The sequence below is a fragment of the Staurois parvus genome, unplaced genomic scaffold (assembly GCF_062004578.1).
Source record: "Staurois parvus isolate SC_StPar_1 unplaced genomic scaffold, SC_StPar_1.0 ptg000099l, whole genome shotgun sequence".
NCBI lineage: Eukaryota > Metazoa > Chordata > Amphibia > Anura > Ranidae > Staurois > Staurois parvus.
In genome coordinates, this window is record NW_028317895.1 from 4,515,100 (window position 1) to 4,533,717 (window position 18,618).

Consider the following 18,618-nt stretch of genomic DNA (forward strand, 5'->3'; position numbering starts at 1 on the left):
AGTTCCCCTTGCATTGTAAGGGTGAACTCTGCTGACTCTGATGTAAGGGGGAATGTTGGGAGCTCTGTGATGTAAGGGGGGGACTCTGGTGACCAGAGAACCTCTTACATTACTATTCCCCTTACACTAGAGTCCTCAACATTCCCGCTTACATCAGGGTCAGCAGAGTTCCCCTTTACACCAGAGTCTGCAGAGTGAATACAGTAAACTAAAGGGGTTCACTGATGTAGGAGGGGAGTGAGAACACTGATATAAGTGGGACTTTTATATCAGTGTCCCCCCTTACCTTAGTGTCTTCACTCACCCCTTACATTAGTGACCCCCATTAGAGTGACTGAAAGTGGCTTTGGTCCTCCTATGCCCCGCACCCCCTTCTTGCAAATGCTTTCAAATTTGCACCTGCTCAAGCTTATCTCCACCAAGCCCAAGCCGTACTCAGCCAATTACTAATCAGCCAGCTTCACAACTGCGTGTGCACTGTGCGGAGCCAGCCGACACCACGCACTTGACCAGCCAAATGCCCCCCGCTCAAGCTAATCTTTGCTGAGCCCGAGCCGTACTCAGCCAATTACTAATTGCCCAGTTTTGGAACTGCGCATGAGGGGGAGAAAGAAGGACTGAGAGGGATGTTCGATGTACAGGATGCTACAAACACACACTGACATCAATGCTCTTCCTTGCTCCTTTATAAAAAAAATTCTATGGCAGGTGCCCTTGTCATAAATATCTACCTGTAACAAAAAAAAAGATGACTGTGTCACTACAAGCAAGAAGTCTCGATTTTATATCACAAAAAGCTTTTCCCAATCACAATTAAAGGTAGGATGTAAAGACAATTTTGATCTGCAATGAATATTATTTTTTGTAATATTAAATTAAAGGAGTTTAGTTACTTGAGGTGCCACAATCACCATACATGTCTTATCAGCAATGCAGAATTTTTGTCTATCACTTGCCCCCTGTCCCCCGCCACTGTTAAGACTGAGAACTCAGCGATCAAAGACCACTGATTGCTCAGTTCTCAGCCTTCAGTGAACAGAGAACCAGTGACTGTCAGCTACTCCTCCAGTAGACGGGTGCTGCTGGCTCAGTCTCCTAGTGGCTCACTGAGAAGCTGAGCAGACCCAGGACCAGCTGAGTGACATCAGCCTATAGCTGGCTTTAGCCTGCTTCTGGCTGAAAACAGGTCACAGAAGTGCAGAATGATCTGCACTCTTGTAACCTACTGGAGAAGAACAGCCAAAATAGCTTTGGTCATATTTCTCCTTGTGATTCAAGATGGGGCACTGCAGAGCTCCAAACCTGCATCACAATTCACAGAATGGGGTTTTCACCATTTCTCATGATCTTTTATTTTCACCCCAGCCAGAGTCAATGGTAGCCATGAGAAAGAAGATAAAAATGGTGGAGTTACAGCAAGGGGGTGTTTGGCATTGGCAGTAGATGCAGTGGGAGGTGGAATAGTTTCTTCACAGTGTTCCCTGCCTTTGCTCGCTACCTTGGGGTGCTGAAAAGTAATGTTGGCTGTGGCTGCTTCCATCCTTTGCAAACGGATGCTTGGCATCCCTGATCCTGTGAGCAGTGAATGCATATTGGGCCTTGGGGCCTATGTGCAGTGCACACACCACACACATTAAGGACTGCTATTTTGCTGGCTGGGATGGTGCCAACAAGGTCACTCACCCACACAGCAAATTTCAACCAATAGATTAGGAACTAGCCAAAATTCAATCAGTGAATGGCCAGCTTTATCCTGGGGTCTGTGGTCACCTACTGATCTGAGGAATGTATTGTGTTGTACATGTTGGATGAAGGGACAATTTGGCTTTGTTCCTTCATAAGCATACATGAGATGTTGTCAAAGGTGCTATTGACATGAACTTTTCACTACATGGCGGTAACAACCCATGCAATCCATACATACAAAGAAACCAAAATAAATATGTTCAGAAATTAAGTTATGTGTATAAAAAAAGAATGGCACAGGGAAAAAGTATTGAACATGCTAACTGAAATTCATTTAATACTTTGTACAAAATCCTTTGTTGGTTTGACAGCTTCAAGATGCCTCCTGTATGGAGAAACTAGTCGCATGCATTGCTCAGGTGTGATTTTGGACTATTCTTCCACAAAGTCTTCAAATCTTGAATGCTCCGTGGGCCTCTTCTATGAACTCTGATCTTTAGTTCTTTTCATAGATTTGCTATTGGATTCAAGTCAAGTGACTGGCTGGGCCATTCTAGCAGCTTTATTTCCTTTCTTTGAACCAGTTGAGAGTTTTCTTGGTTTTATGTTTGGGATCATTGTCTTGCTGAAATGTCCACCCTCGTTTTATCTTCATCATCCTGGTAGATGGCAGCAGATTTTTATCAAGAATCTCTTGGTACATTTTTCCATTCATCCTTCCTTCAATGAAATGTTGTTTGCCAGTACCATATACTGAAAAACAGCCCCACACCATGATGTTCCCACCTCCAAACTTCACTGTTGGTATGGAGTCTTTGGGGTGATGTGCAGTGCCATTTGACCTCCAAACATGGTGTGTATTATGGCATCCAAAGAGTTACATTTTGGTCTCATTTGACCAGATTATATTCTCCCAGTATTTCACAGGCTTGTCTAAATGTTGCGCAGCAAACTTTAAATGAGCTTCAACATGCTTTTTCTTCTGCAATGGAGTCTTCCATGGTGAGCATGCATACAGGCCATGGCAACTGAGAGCATTACTTATTGTTTTCTTTTAAAACAATTGTACCAGGTCTTTCTGAAGCTCTCTACAAGTGGTCCTTGGCTCTTGGACAACTCTTCTGATTATTCTTTTTATTCCTCTGTCAGAAATCTTGCGAGAAGCACCTGGTTGTGGTCAGTTAATGGTGAAATGATTTTCTTTCCACTTCCAGATTATGACCACAACAGTGCTCTCTGGAACATTCAGAAGTTTAAAAATCCTTCTGTAATCAATGCCATCAGTATGTTTTGTAACAATAAGGTTGTGAAGGTTTTGAGAGAGCTCTTTGCTTTTACCCGTCATGAGATGTTTTTTTGTGTGACTCCTTGGTAATGAGACACCTTTTATAGACCATCAGACCACCTTTTTATATTTAAAAAAAATATTTAAAAATATATTTTTTTAAAATATATTCTTCAGATTTTTTTTAACATATAAAAAAAGTAATTTTAACATATTTTTACATGTATTTGTAAATGCAATCCAATAATGTAGATTTGTATTTTTAAAGACATACAGTATATTTGAAATATATATTTTTTTTATAATTTGTAATAAAAATGCATTTCAACATACAGTATATATTTATTTCTTGAAATATATTTTGAAATATATTGAATATGGCCATAACTGTAGCATTTCAAATATAAGTCAATATATTTGGGAAGAATATTTTTAAAATATATTTCAAATATATTTTTCTTCCATATGGGTTGGAATAAGCCCCAAACATTTGGGCACAATGCAGAATTTGGCCTGCAGCAAACTTTAGATATTTGACAGCTGACACCTTAACCTTACCTTTGTAATGCCAGAGCACTGGAATAGGCGCTGGTAATGTGGCAGGAATTAATTTACCAAGACTGGTTCATTCTAATGAAAGTGAACTGGTCCATGTTCTCAGGGGACAGGTGGATTTGCCTTTCTATAGGGGGCTGGCACATAACAAAGCCTCTTTATTGGCCCTTTTAAGACAGGTGACCGAAGTTCAACAGATATGCATTTAGGTTACAAAGAATTCAGCCTACTGAATTCCCACATTAATTAGCCAGGACCACAAACCTCACATACCTAGGATTAGCCATGAACCCAAGGTAGCTGCGAATTAGCACCTCATCCCTAATAAGAACCCTTTGATTTTGCCAGCCAAATGTAAGACTGAAAAGGCAGACAAGGTTAAAGCTAAGATGTTGATCAATGCTGAGAAAGATATTTCCCACATGATGGCTGTGAAGATATCTGAAATTCATGCCCACAGCCTTGTCTGGGCTGAAAAAACACAGACATGTAAGACAAGTGAGCATCCCCAGTTTGATGTAATGAATAATGGAAGAGCTGAAAGCACGCCTGTGATTTGGATTAGAGGTTAGAAAACCAGGACGTTTTGGGTAGATTCAGTATTCCTGCCATCGTTAATAAATATAACATTATAGCTGGATTATTTATAACACACCTGTAATTAATGGTACTTGCAAGCAGCACTAATCACAGGAGCAGTAGGGCGAGGCAGGAGTGCAATCACCAAAGTCCTTCATCTGTCACAGTAACGCAATATTTTGTCACTGACATCTATAATAAAGCACAAACGACAGTGCTTACTCATTGATGTGCAGGATCTTCCCCTAGGTATATTATTATACAGGTATATAAGAAACATGTAAATGTGCCAGGAGGATCATATGAAATGCTCACAAGACACTTGCACATAAATAGGAACTAAGGAACAGATATGTAAGATATTAAAGTGGAGTTCCAGCTGAAAAAAAAATAAATAAAAGTCAGCAGCTACAAAACCTGTAGCTGCTGACTTTTAAAATACAGACACTTACCTGTCCCTCAGTCCAGCGGTGTCCTCACCACTGCTGGTCTTCTCTCCCCGGCGCCGACATCTTCAGTGTGGGCACCCGGCTGTGACAGCTTGCGACTTCATAGCCGGGTGCTCACTGCGCATGCGCAAGAAGCGCTGCACTTTGTGAATGGCCCCGTAGTCTTCTGGGACCTGTCATGTGTCCCAGAAGACTACAGGGAGGGAGGACAATTTCAGCTTCTGATCGCCTTAGATGATAGCAGCGGAACTGGGTACTTGTCAGATTGGGGTACCTGCTCCCCCCCTCTGCTCCCCAAAGGTGCCAATCCTTAATGGGCAGCAGGGGACAAAGGCTTAAAGCGTAACTTCCCCTTTTGGGTGGAACTCCACTTTAAGCTATGTTATCATGTCTGCTTTTGGATGCACTGATTCTAAGTGTGTGCCTATGCAGGAGCAGTGTTGTCACCCCAGGATGTTTGGTCCTGCTCTAGAACAGGGTTTCTCAACCTTTTTTTCAGTCAAGGTACTCTTTAAAATTATGGATAATCTCAAGGCACCCTTTAAAATTCTTCACAATCTCAAGGCACCCCATTCTAAAATGTAAAAAACTATTCTATACCCATTCAGTACACCCAATGTTAGAGGTGATTTATTCTTCCAAAGCAAATACACTTTTGCATACTGGTACCAACTAGTATTCCAGTGTGTTTCTCTGTTTCTCTCCCTAAATCTGCTAATGTTACCCCAGTGCTCACAGAGAGGGGCAAACAAGGATGATGTCCATGCAATCCATGTCCTCCTTATCAACTGATGATGTCATTGGTTGTTAGGTTGCAGGCAGCTAGAAGGTCATAAAATTGCACCATGAAAACCTGTAACTTTGTGTACTAAAAGGCAAGATTGATCCACCTGCTAGCTTGTGTACAATTTTTGGGCATTTTGTCAAGGCACCCCTGAAGAAGCCTGAAGGCACACCAGGGTACACCTGGGCACCCTGGTTGAGAAAGGCTGGTCTAGAATACAAGTCAATATGCAGACACACAGCATGCCTAAATGTTCAGCCTACATACTCTGGGACCCAATGCATGCCTGTGGTCTACAGAACCAACACAAGGCAACATGGCATATGTAGTCCTGGCAAAGCTTGCTACATCACTGCCAGGAGACGTGCAGCTTGTACCTTGATGTACATACTGGAAGTAGCTGCTGGAACCTACAGAACTGCGCACAGCACATGGATTTAAATGCAAAGCCAATTAATCACTAGATTTTAAAAAAAGCAAAATAGGTGAACCTATTTAATTACTAGAACCCTACAGATAAAAATTATGTTTTATGAGTGTCTAAATATACCTCAAACATTACAGAGTGGTTTAAAAAAAAATATATTTTTTTACATCCCTGTAATCATTGCAGAGTAACTAGCTGAGGAAAATTAATGACTTCTACTGCTTTTTATTTAACTCTGATTTTGTCAGCTTGAGTTGAATATAAGCCATAATGACGAGCTCAGCATATACAGTGTCTTGAGAAAGTATTCATACCCCTTGAAATTTTCCACATTTTGTCATGTTAAAACCAAAAACTTAAATAACATATTTTATTGGGATTGTATGTGATAGACCAGGGGTGGGCAAACTTTTTGACTTGAGGGCCGCAATGGGTTCATATATTGGACCCGGGGGCCGGACCAAGAGTAGATGAATGATGTGTATGTGTCATACATAGTAAGTATAGTAATATTCCCCCATAGTAAGCATAGTAATTAATCCCCCATATAGTAATTCATCCCCCATAGTAATTCATCCCCCATATAGTAATTCATCCCCCATAGTAATTCATCCCCCATATAGTAATTTATCCCCCCTATAGTAATTCATTCCCCATATTATTTCATCCCCCATAGTACTATTCCCCCCCAAGTAGTAAGCCAAGTCCCCCCTGTGTCAATTCACTTACCTTTGCTCCGCGCGTTCCTCTCGCCGTGTTCCCGCAACGTTCTGGTCTTCAGGGCGGACTGTGAGAGGAGCCTAGCTCCCCTCACGTTCGTCATGCTGCCCCGCCTACACACATCCTGACGCTCCGCGGGCCGGATTAAAAGGTCCGCCGGGCCGTATACGGCCCGCGGGCCGTAGTTTGCCCATTGCTGTGATAGACCAACACAAAGTGGCACATAATTGTGAAGTAGAAGGAAAATGATAAATGCTTTTCAAATTTTTTTACAAATACAGTAAATATCTAAAAAAAATGGCCTGCATTTGTATTTAGCCCCCTTTACTCTGAATACCCCTAACTAAATTCTAGTGGAACCAGTTGCCTTCAGAAGTCACCTAATTAGTAAATAGAGTCCACCTGTGTGTAATGTAATCTCAGTATAAATCCAACAGTTCTGTGAAGCCCTCAGAGGTTGGTTAGAGAACATTAGTGAACAAAAAGCATCATGAAGGTCAAGGAACGCAACAGACAGATCAGGGATACAGTTATGGATAAGTTTAAAGCAGGGTTAGGTTATAAAAAAATATCCCAAGCTTTGAACATCTCAGGGAGTTGTTTAAACATCCATTATCTGAAAATGGAAAGAGTATGGCACAACTACAAACTTACCGAGACATGGCCGTCCACCTAAACTGACAGGCTGGGCATGGAGAGCATTATTCAGAGAAGCAGCCAAGAGGCCCTTGGTAACTCTGGAGGAGCTGTACAGATCCCCAGCTCAGGTGGGAGAATCTGTCCACAGGACAACTATTAGTTGTGCACTCCACAAATCTGGCCTTTATGGAAGAGTGGCAAGAAGAAAGCCATTGTTGAAAGAAAGCCATAAAAAGTCCCATTTGCAGTTTGTGAGAAGCCATGTGGAGGACACTGCAAACATGTGGAAGAAGGTGCTCTGGTCAGATGAGACCAAATTTGAACTTTTTGGCCTAAAAGCAAAATGCTATCTGTGGTGGAAAATTAACACTGCACATGACCTTGAACACACCATCCCCACCGTGAAACATGGTGGTGGATGCATCATGTTGTGGGCATGCTTTTCTTTAGCAAGGACAGGGAAGCTGTTCAGATTTGATGGGGAGATGGATGGAGCCAAATTCAGGGCAATCTTAGAATAAAACCTGTTAGAGTCTGCAAAAAACTTGAAACTGGGGCGGAGGTTCACCTTCGAGCAGGTCAACGACACTAAACATACAGCCAGAGTTACAGAGCTGTTCAGAGACGCTCTCTATCCAATCTGACAGAGCTTGAGCTCTATTGCAAAGAAGAATGGGCAAAAATGTCACTCTCTAGATGTGCAAAGCTGGTGGAGACATCCCCAAAAAGACTTGTAGGTGTAATTGCAGTGAAAGGTGGTTCTACAAAGTATTGTCTCAGGGGGGCTGAATACAAATGTACTTTTCACATATTTATTTGTAAAAAATGTTAAAAACCATTTATCATTTTCTTTCCACTTCACAATTATGTGCCACTTTGTGTTGGTCTATCACATAAAATCCCAATAAAATACATTTACATTTTTGGTTGTAGCATGACAAAATGTGGAAATTTTCAAGCTGTATGATTATTTTTACAAGGCACTGTAACAGAGAACACCTGCTAAATTACATAGCTACATAGTTAGTCTGGCTGAAAAAAGACAAAAGTCCATCCAGTTCAACCATAAAAAAAAAAAAAAGTTATTATCCTATACCCAGAGTTGATCCAGAGGAAGGCAAATGACGTTATTCCACTGCACAATTTGGTGTCATCTGCAAGGACTAAAATGGTATTTTTAATCCCAGGCCCTATGTTGTTTATAAATATATTAAAAAGTAGGGGGCCCAACATTGAACCTTAGGGTACATCACTGATGACCCCAGACCATTCAGAGTATGAATCATTAACCACTACTCTCTGAATACGATCTTTTAGACAGTTTTCTGTCCATTTACATACAGATTTTTCCAAGCCTGTAGACTTTACCTTACACATTAGCTGCGTGTGGGGAACTGTGTGTGGGGAACTGTGTGTGGGGAACTGTGTGTGGGGAACTGTGTCAAACGCTCAAAATACAAGTATGCCACGTCCACCGCCACCCCTCTGTCCAAGGTTTGTCTCTTCATAAAAAGAAATCAGATTTGTTTGACAACTTCTGTCTTTCATGAATCCATGCTGTCTGTTGCTTTAAAATATTTTTTTTCCAGCAAGAACTCATCTATAGTATGTGGTCTTTTATTAAACTCTCCAGTATCTTCCCAACTATAGAAGTTAAACTAACAGGTCTATAATTACTTGGTAAAGATTTTGACCCCTTCTTAAATATTGGCACCACATTGGCCTTACGCCAATCCAGTGGTACTATGCCAGTCATTAAAGAGTCCCTAAAAATTAGAAACAATGGCTTCGAAATGACTGAGCTCAATTCTTTAAGGACCCCTGGGTGTATGCTATCCGGTCCAGGTGCTTTATTCACCTTTATACAGTCTAAATATTTTTGGATCATATCAATTGTGAGCCAATGTGGATCATCTGGAGCTGTGTCAATACCATGCCCATTGTGAACAAGAGTTCCCCATGCTCCTTTGTATACGCAGAGCTGAAGAAGGTATTTAATAAATTTGCCTTCTCTTTGTCCCCAGTCACCCACTCTAGATTATTTTGTAAAGGGCCTACATGCTCGGACCTTTTTACTATTAATATATTTTAAGAATTTTTCGGGGTTTGTCCTGCTGTATTTTGCAATCTGTCGTTCGTTTTCAATTTTTGTAGACTTTATTTCCTTTTTGCATATTCTGTTATATGCTTTGTAATGTTTAAACAATGATAGCGTTCCTTAATTTTTATATTTAATAAAATATCTTTTCCTATTATCTATAGCTTTCTTAACTTTGGCCATAAGACACCTAGGTTTGATTGACTACATAGGTCTTTTAAACTTGTTGCCCATGGGAATATATTTTGCAGCGTGTTCACATACAGTCTTTTTGAAGAACTGGTTTTTGCATCCATTTTAGGAGCAATTACCCCTTGTTGGTACAGAAAAATTGTTGAAGTTCCGCTGAGCACATTATAGAAAAAAAAACAAACAAACAGCTTGAGCATATGAAGCATTGTGTAATATATACGTAGCAGCCAAAATACCATACATTGGAAACTGTTGCTTTTGTTTCATCTCTTCCGCTGTACAGAGTACATGGGGAAAGTTAGTAAACCATTGCTAACTTATAACAGCAATGCTAACTAGCAATAATATCTGCACTGAAATAGAGAATCAAATTCTTTGAAACTTGCCCAGAGTTACAAACTGCTGACACTGATTGATGGGTTGGTGTCACTGGCAAATTATGGCCTTTCTTAATTTCAGTAGCCAACTCAGGTGCTCTTACCATAAACCTAAATTGAAGTCCTAGCTTGTGTCAATGATGCTGGGAATATAAGGCCCTTTTCACATGAGCGGACCGATGGGGTCCGCCTGTCCGTTTTTCAGGCAAACCCGATCGGTCTATGCATAGACTTCTATGGACTGGCGGGTGTCAGCGGACTATTGCCCGCTGACAATCGGATCCAATCCTGTATGCCAAAAACAGACAGAAGGGGATCATCCAGCGGATCAGATCGGATGACAATTGGGTGGAAATGGACAGGTGGTCCGTTTCCATCTGACTGTTCCATTTAAATCAACGGGCTATGTCTGTATCTGCTCTGCAGCAGTAGAGTGGACAGAGACCTGTCATCTGCCTGCTCAGCGAGGATCAGCGGAAAGATCCCCCGCTGAGCAGACGGATCACGCCGATGGATCCGCCCTATCTGAAAGGAGCCTTAAGTGCTATTTGAGACAACATGTAAATAATTGTAGCGCTTTCCCCAGAGAAGGCGCTTAGTTTGATGGGTCCTGTGTTCTGCCACAACTACTTAAACTGCTTGGTCCCCAAATATATAAAATGAAGGAAGAAATAGTATGTTTCGGGAATGTGGCTACAATGGTTCAGCTTCAAGTTACTAATTGTATTGCACATTTCAGGGTTTCATATGCTGTCTGTATGGAAACACAACTGTGTATCTATTGATGTACCAAGTTTATCTACATTCCATTCAAATGTCACCTTGTTGTAAAAGTTGTTATACTATTTCTTCAAAATAAAGAATTAAAAAAACCCCAAAAAAACTGCTTGGTCCACAATGAAGTACCTGGTTTATACTGAAGACCACTCACACTTGTGTAACTTAACCACTTGCCTACAGGGCACTTATACCCCCTTCCTGCCAAGGCCAGTTTTCAGCTTTCAGCGCTGTTGCACTTTGAATGACAATTGCGCGGTCATGCAACACTGTACCCATATGAAATTTTTATCATTTTTTTGAGACAGATGGAGCTTTCTTTTGGTGGTATTTATTCACCTCTGGGTTTTTTTTCTAAACAAACCTAAAACAACTGAAATTTTTTTTTTAAAAAGTTTTTTCTTAGTTTTTGTTATAAAATTTTGTAAATAAGTGATTTTTCTCCTTCACTGATGTGTGCTAATGAGGCTGCAGCGATGGGCACTGATAGGCTGCACTGATAGGCACTGATGAGGAGGCACTAGTAGGTGGCACTGATGGGCATTGATAGGCATCACTGATGGGCACTGAAAGGAAGCACTCATATATGGCACTGATAGCTGGCACTGACTAGCACTGTTAGGTGGCACTGACTGCCACTGTTAGGCGGCACTTATAGGCAGCACTGACGGGCACTGATAGGCGGCACTGATGTGCACTGATAGGCAGCACTGACTGGCACTGATAGGCGGCACTGACTGACACTGATAGGTGGCACTGATTGGCAGCACTGATAGGTGGCACTGACTGGCATTGATAGGTGGCACTGATAGGTGACACTGAAAGGCAGCTCAGATGGGCACTGATATGTGGCATTGATGTGCACTGGTAGGCACTGATATGTGGCATTGATGTGGCACTGATGGGCACTGGCAGGTGGCATTGATGAGCACTGACAGCTGGCATTGATGAGCACTGCCAGGTGGCACTGCTGGGGCTACACTGATCATCAGGGCACACTGATCATCAGTGCCCTGATGATCAATGTACATGTCCCTTCCAAGGACTCCTTACTCCTTACCCTACTGGCTCTCCTCTTGAGCTGTCAGCGTGACAGTGTGTGAGGAGAGAAATGCCGATAACCAGCATTTCCCTATTTACATGCGATCAGCTGTGGTTGGACACAGTTGATCACATGACCGAGCTGACATATTCGGCTCTTTCCATTGATTGGTGATCTGCTGTGTCCGAGGTTAACAGGGGATCACCGATCACCGCGCTGCATGCTCCCGGAGCCGCACACGCGTGGTTAGAGTGCGAGGACGCCATATAATGTATAAAGGTCCTCATGTGCACCCTAAGATAAGTACCCCTGGGAGTGGCTGCATGGTAACTGGTGCCTAATTTTAATATTAGCTGGCTATCTTTGGGGCCCTTCTGTAAATTGGTGCACATAAAGCTGTCTCTTTTATTGCTGTCCACAAACAGTTGGCTGATGGGCTTTTAGGTAAGGATCAGTCTCTATTGGCATTAACTGTCTGCAGAAAGGGATTAATTTGGCAGTTCTGTTGGCAGTCTCCTGGCGTGCAACAAGTCAGGTACCATACACTTGGTGGTCAGCTGTACCAGAAGTCTCAGTTCTCAAAACCAGGTCCTTGCAAGGCTCAGCCCCAGCGTTACTCTCAATGGCTCTCTCAAGATCAGTCCCTCTGAAGGTGGGCACAGACTGGTAGGACCTGCAGGTCTGTGCCCTGCAGTCTGCATCACCAGAGGTTCTCAGTGGCTCAGTCCTCAGCCTGCATAGACACCACACACAACTCCAGCCCTTACCAGGCTCTCTCCCAGTATAGGCATGCATATCCGTGTTTCTGCATGCATTGGTTTCCCCACACTGTCTGCCCCGATCTCTCATAATTTTGTCTGTGAAAAGTTCTGGTCTCCCCTCCATTTTTGAGCAAAAAATCCTGGATATTGAATTCCACAGCTCCATTAGACTCCTTCCGCTTGTATTGTACAGTGCTCCTTTAAGGACTACATGTACCATGATCCTTGGCAGCTGCGCAGCAAGTCCTTTCTGCTGCTGTTGATTGGCTAAAGCCACTGATGCCAGAAGGGAAGTGAGAGAGAGAGTGGCACACAGCCAATGGCAGGACCCAGCTACACAAGTCCAAATCTTATGCTATCCCACAAACACTGCAATTTTATTTAAATGCCTAAAAGCTATGATTTGCCCATTTAGGCCAAAATAACAGGTTGATTTAATAGCCCACCATTTCTGCTACAGAATTAAACTTTCCTCCCCCCTTACCCACCCACTGAAGTAAACTCAAAAAGCAAATTAAGTCTGATTCCTGAAGCGAAGGACATTTCCCGTGCCCCATCTGGATGTATTTTGATCTAATGATTAATCACTGGGTGACATTATAGGAGGAAAGGGATACGTCACATGTCCACAGATTCCCACAAGTACTGATTATTTCACTTGGCTCCAGTAGGGGCAACTGGGCAGTATGAAAATATCGGCAACAGGTAAGAACACGGGTTGGCTGTTAAAGTGATATTAAAGTAATTTTTTTTTTCATAATTCAGCTACTAATAACATAACTTACATGCATTATTTTAAAATCAATTTCCTCTGCTAAACTTGCTTTTTGAAACTGTAGCCCAGCCTCTCTGCCACGTTCCCATTATATTCTCACAGGACAAACATCCATGAGGGAAGAGACAGAATGGAAATTGTCTCAAATATTTAACAATTCTTCAGCACATATCAAAGGGTCCCCAAAGCCTGTTGTTTGGCTAGGTCATTAACTGCTTTCTCTCCACCATATAACAGAAGTACAGATACAGGGCGGCATGGCTGTGCAAAATCACGTGTATATATACGTGATTTGCATTTCCGGGTAGGGGGCATGTGCGTTGCCCTACCAGTGCTGCCATCGGCGGCTACAGATGCCAATCATCGGGTCCCGGCCAGAGATTCCCCACCGGCACCCGGCGATCGCCGAGTAACACTGACAGGGGAGAGACCTGTGTGTAAACAACACAGGTCTCTTTCCGGCCAGCAATAACATGCTGCTGTGTATTGCTCTGCACAGCAGAGAAATACACAGCAGCATGTTTTTCTAGTAAAACACACACAGCATATACAGTAAAACAGCACACAGTTAACCCTTTGATCACCCCAGATGTTAACCCCTGCCTGCTTAGTGTCATTAGTACAGTATCAGTGCTTTTTATTAGCACTGATTACTGTGTTATTGTTATTGGGATGTCAGTGGCAGTTAGTTCCCCGCCAGTGTCAGAATACCCGCCGCAGTCCCGCTATAGGTTGCTGATCGCCGCCATTACTAGTATAAAAAACCCCCCAGTATATATACCGCCATATGTAGACATTATAACTTTCATGTAAACTAATTAATTGACATGTATTTGGATTTTTTTAATAAAGACATGTAGCAGAATACATTTTGGCCTAAATTTATGATGAAATTTATAGCGCAAAAAAGCGCAAAAAATAAAAACGCACAGAAGATCAAATACCACCAAAAGAAAGATCTATTTGTGGGGGAAAAAAAGGACATAAATTTCATTTAAGTACAGCTTTGCATGATTGCACAATTGTCAGTTAAAGTAACACAGCGAAATATCGCAAAAAACGGCCTGGTCAGGATAAAGGATAAATCCTCTGGAGGGCAACATTCATAACACAGAATGACACATCTCTAGCACAGCCTGCTGGAGAAAGCTCAAACAGCAAGTGGTAGAGAAAATATAATATATACATTGAGAATTAGTCCTGGTGAATTAGTCCAGGTTCAGATCGACTGACTGCAGCTTCTTACAGAATCACAAAAATACAAAAAGGGAATTTAGCAAAAAAACTACAGCACTACATAAACATTTTCACAGCACGTATAAAAATTTACACTAGAGCTACACACTAAAATATTCACAAACCCAGTAATAAAATTGCTAGTAACAATCAGTTGCTAAACAGATTAATTAATTTCCTACTGTGTGTTATGTGACTGTAAAATTTCCTTTAGATCTACTAACAGCTATTCTGTGTAAGGGCATGTCTAGAATATAATAGTAACCAATCTCGCATGATGACACTATGCTGGATGTGACTACATGCTAATGTTTGCAACTTGTATAGCTTACATCATCATGAACCATTTAACCCAGCTATCAACTGCTACTAATGACAATTAATCACTAGGCATTTTAGTAAATTAAGGTGTTTGCAATTGCACAGTTTTCTAATAGAAGATGTTGTAAAAATGACCTAGACTATAACTGACAAATGTTTAATTAGCAATAGATTATATCTAATTTGCTTTTCTGAGCAGTGTAATTGGAATAAGCTTTGCTTCCTTTTTTTTATGGAAAGGAAAAGGTCCTCGTCTGGACATCTAAAAGTCACCGTGGTCACGTAATTGGCTCCGTTGTGGGACTGCCAGCTTGGAAATGGACCCAAAGGTGAGACAGACCTCTGCTATTATTTCTGACACACGGGAACTAACATGCTCTTCACATTTATTATACATTGGAAGACTGTTAGAAAGACATCATTTAGAAATTACAATCCGTTAGTAGGATCATCAGCTTCCACATAATTCTAAGACTAATAAGTTTTTAATGAAGGAACTTAATTCCAGCTGATTCTAGTGGTAATTTGCTTTAAATATTTCATGATGGTAGATTCTGTGTATTTTATGTACATCTGTCAGCTGTATAACAAGAGTAGGTGAGGGGGAAGGGTGTGTTCATAGAAGAGTGCTTCTGACCCCATCTTGTAATAACTAAACATGGCACTCAGGTGACATGCATTATGCAGTGGATTTGTCTCCTACATAAGCTGCTGTATTACCATTGCAAACCTTATTTAAAGGACTATTCCACTCTCACGCCATTCATTTGTGTAGCATTTAGAATATCAATTCCTTTTTATATAACATGCCTCTATTATATTTTGCTCCACATTCAAATTCAGACTAAACTGTCCAGCTAACATGACAATGACTACTAATACTGTTACTAATACTAATGACTACTAATACTGTTACCAATGCTAATTACTACTATTACTGTTACTAATACTAATGACTACTAATACTAATGACTACTAATACTGTAACTAATACTAATGACTACTAATACTGTTACTAATACTATTGACTACTAATACTATTGACTACTAATACTAATGACTACTAATACTAATGACTACTAATACTGTTACTAATACTATTGACTACTAATACTATTGACTACTAATACTAATGACTACTAATACTGTTACTAATACTATTGACTACTAATACTAATGACTACTAATACTGTTACTAATACTATTGACTACTAATACTATTGACTACTAATACTAATGACTACTAATACTGTTACTAATACTATTGACTACTAATACTAATGACTACTAATACTAATGACTACTAATACTGTTACTAATACTATTGACTACTAATACTATTGACTACTAATACTATTGACTACTAATACTAATGACTACTAATACTGTTACTAATACTAATGACTACTAATACTAATGACTACTAATACTGTTACTAATACTAATGACTACTAATACTGTTACCAATGCTAATTACTACTATTACTGTTACTAATACTAATGACTACTAATACTAATGACTACTAATACTGTTACTAATACTAATGACTACTAATACTGTTACTAATGCTATTGACTACTAATACTATTGACTACTAATACTAATGACTACTAATACTAATGACTACTAATACTGTTACTAATACTATTGACTACTAATACTATTGACTACTAATACTATTGACTACTAATACTATTGACTACTAAAACTAATGACTACTAATACTGTTACTAATACTAATGACTACTAATACTAATGACTACTAATACTGTTACTAATACTAATGACTACTAATACTAATGACTACTTATACTGTTACTAATACTATTGACTACTAATACTAATGACTACTAATACTGTTACTAATACTAATGACTACTAATACTAATGACTACTAATACTGTTACCAATGCTAATTACTACTATTACTGTTACTAATACTAATGACTACTAATACTAATGACTACTAATACTGTTACTAATACTAATGACTACTAATACTGTTACTAATACTATTGACTACTAATACTATTGACTACTAATACTAATGACTACTAATACTAATGACTACTAATACTGTTACTAATACTATTGACTACTAATACTATTGACTACTAATACTAATGACTACTAATACTGTTACTAATACTAATGACTACTAATACTAATGACTACGAATACTGTTACTAATACTAATGACTACTAATACTGTTACCAATGCTAATTACTACTATTACTGTTACTAATACTAATGACTACTAATACTAATGACTACTAATACTGTTACTAATACTAATGACTACTAATACTGTTACTAATGCTATTGACTACTAATACTATTGACTACTAATACTAATGACTACTAATACTAATGACTACTAATACTGTTACTAATACTATTGACTACTAATACTATTGACTACTAATACTATTGACTACTAATACTATTGACTACTAAAACTAATGACTACTAATACTGTTACTAATACTAATGACTACTAATACTAATGACTACTAATACTGTTACTAATACTAATGACTACTAATACTAATGACTACTTATACTGTTACTAATACTATTGACTACTAATACTAATGACTACTAATACTGTTACTAATACTAATGACTACTAATACTAATGACTACTAATACTGTTACTAATGACTACTAATACTGTTACCAATGCTAATTACTACTATTACTGTTACTAATACTAATGACTACTAATACTAATGACTACTAATACTGTTACTAATACTAATGACTACTAATACTGTTACTAATACTATTGACTACTAATACTATTGACTACTAATACTATTGACTACTAATACTAATGACTACTAATACTAATGACTAATAATACTGTTACTAATACTATTGACTACTAATACTGTTACTAATACTATTGACTACTAATACTGTTACTAATACTATTGACTACTAATACTATTGACTACTAATACTAATGACTACTAATACTGTTACTAATACTATTGACTACTAATACTAATGACTACTAATACTATTGACTACTAAAACTAATGACTACTAATACTGTTACTAATACTAATGACTACTAATACTGTTACTAATTATTATTATTATTATACAGTATTTATATAGCACCAATAGATAGCTCAGCGCTGTATATTATAATGGGAGACAGTACACGAGACAGTACAATAACAACACAATGCGATACACGAGGGGTTTGAGGGCCCTGCTCCTTGGAGCTTACAATCTAGGAGGGAGGGTATAGTGGTACAGGAGGAAATAGCTGTGGGGGATGGAGTGGTAGGGGGTGTAGAGGAGTTCAGTAATTAGCTGAGGGCGGGGTAGGCTTCCCTGAAGAGACAGGTTTTCAGGGTGCACCTAAAGGTGAGGAGAGTAGGTGATAGTCTGATGGATTGGGGTAGGGAGTTCCAGAGAATGGGGGAAGCCCTGGAAAAGTCCTGGAGATGGGCTTGGGAGGAGGAGACCAGGGAACTAGAGAGTAGAAGGTCTAGTGAGGAGCGGAGAGTACATTTTGGGTGGTATTTGGATACCAAATCAGTGATGTAGTTTGGGGCAGTATTATGAATAGCTTTATACGTCAATGTTAGCATTTTGAATTTTAGCCTTTGGGCAATTGGAAGCTAGTGAAGGGATTGGCAGAGGGGTGTGGCGGATACGGAGCGGTTTGTAAGGTGGATGAGTCTGGCCGCAGCATTCAAGATAGACTGAAGCGGGGATAGCCTGCGGTGAGGTAAGCCAATGAGGAGGGAGTTACAGTAGTCAAGGCGTGAAATAATAAGGGAGTGAATGAGTACTAATACTAATGACTACTAATACTGTTACTAATACTAATGACTACTAATACTAATGACTGCTAATACTAATGACTACTAATACTGTTACTAATACTAATGAC

General features: G+C 39.8%; 1 long non-coding RNA gene across 1 annotated transcript in view; it reads left to right on the forward strand.

The window, feature by feature from the left end:
* Window positions 1–18,618, forward strand: part of LOC149467830 (uncharacterized) — a 49,878-nt gene that overhangs the window by 13,426 nt on the left and 17,834 nt on the right. Inside the window, exon 2 of the long non-coding RNA XR_016311831.1 lies at window positions 14,944–15,032. This is a non-coding gene — a long non-coding RNA (uncharacterized LOC149467830). The remainder of the gene's footprint in view (window positions 1–14,943; window positions 15,033–18,618) is intronic.